Source organism: Cupressus sempervirens, chromosome 11 (assembly GCF_028749045.1).
Source record: "Cupressus sempervirens isolate cs-2001-9-10 chromosome 11, ASM2874904v1, whole genome shotgun sequence".
NCBI classification, from domain to species: domain Eukaryota; kingdom Viridiplantae; phylum Streptophyta; class Pinopsida; order Cupressales; family Cupressaceae; genus Cupressus; species Cupressus sempervirens.
Window position 1 is genome coordinate 743496979 of NC_143128.1, and position 1986 is coordinate 743498964.

The following is a 1986-nucleotide window of genomic DNA, read 5'->3' on the forward strand; positions in this document are numbered from 1 at the left end:
GTTAACATAATGTTTAGTGTAATTCCAAACAAATATGTTAAACTGTGTTATTTGGTACTTACATCACACTAATGCTCAACATAATCTATTTCTTCATGTTGTCACTCAACCTTAGCTGTGATTGGCATGAACTAAATAACTTGACCTTTGCATCACTTGATATCAATTACTATCCCTATCAAACTCATTCACTGGAGTACTCGATGACCATTAGCTCGCTCAGTAGTAACTAATACTCAGCATATGAATTGGAAAATTTACAAGTTTTCACTCCTTAGCTCAACCTATATAAGATGACTTAGTCACAGTGATGATCGAATAATCTTTCCTTGTGAATGACTAAGTGTTTGACACCAATAGACAATGTGACTTAGGGATTAAAGGTCACTTATTATCTCTAGTTTACTTAAGCTAAATTTTAGGCATATAATAATTAATTCTTTAATCAATTATTATAATGCAACCTAGGGTAGTTACCTTTTAGGGATTTGATCTCATTTATAAGGATTGATCTCTCTTTGTAATTTACACATGTTCATTCATTTAATACACTTGCAGTTTATCTTTTACACATCTAGAATGTCTCATCTTTTATGGTTCTCTAAATTCAAGCCTCCATAGCTTTGATTCTCTTTCTATGGAATGTGTACATGATGGAAACATGTATTTATGAGAGTTTAGTGTGAAGGACTATGAGTGATAGTGAATCTATTGATAAAGAAGAAACCCAACAACAACTATCAAATAAGTTCTTTAAGAACATCACATGTCTCCTTAACTAAAATTGCTAAAATTTCTCTCAAATTCAGCATCTTAGTGATAGTTCTAGAATGGGATCAATGATGATTTGAAGATTTAAAATATCTATTCTAATACTAGATGAATGAGTGATTTAACAAGATATAAACATGAAATAGTTCTATATGATACTGAATGATGCATACGTTTCTAAAATTTCCTATAGTAATGATGCTTATGAATGCTCTTACAAATGTGTTTAGTGATGATGCTTAAAAATTGGGTCCCTTTTTCTATTGAAATGGCTCTCTATTTACCATAGCTTCAGGAGGGTAAGGTTAAATGAGGTCACCAAGGGAAAAACTTCCATAAAGAAGAATCTATTTTGAATAATTAAGTTGAGATTTTATCCCAAAAAAATATCAGGATAAATACTCATTTTCTTTTTCCTTTTATTCCATTTTCACTTTTGAGATATTTTCCAAAAAGATAAGGATAAATTTTTATTTTATTTTATTTTTTAAATTAATTTTCCATTTTCTATTTTGGATTTTTTCCCTTTTTGAATTGTTTTAGAATTTGGATTTTAATATGATTAAGAACCAGAAATTTAATTGATTAAACTATTGACATAATGAGCTGATGCTTTGATCAATCTAAATTTCAATTTTTTTCCTCATTTCTTCATTAAATTCATTTGATATTCTCCTTAAACCTCATTGATTTGATTAAAATTATATTTTTAAAATTCTACCAAATTTAGGGTGTCTACAAATGCTCCTCTTTGAGTTTATATGTGAAGCATATTAGTTCAAAGAATATCTTGTTTTTTTTTTTTTAAAATTCAAAATTGATGATTGAGTACATGGTTGTTGATAATTTATTGATTTCATATTCATACAATACTTCTTTGTTGATAACTTAATGTTTTGATGTTGACATGATGATTGAATACCTGATTGTTGATGATTTATGGGTTTTATGCTGACGTGATGATTTTTTGATGAAGGGTGCTCCCCTTAATACCACAAAAAATAATAAAAATAGAGAACAACAAAAATTGAGAGAACAAAATATGGTCTATGTATTATCCTTGTTAATGCAAAATCATCGAATTACAATATGTACTATCATTCAGTGCAACTATCACCTAGAAATGTCCTAGACAACCTATGCTCCTTCCTTATATAGACACTTTTAACTACCTGAGAAGGTATGAGATACTAAGCCCTAACCCTTGATGTCGAC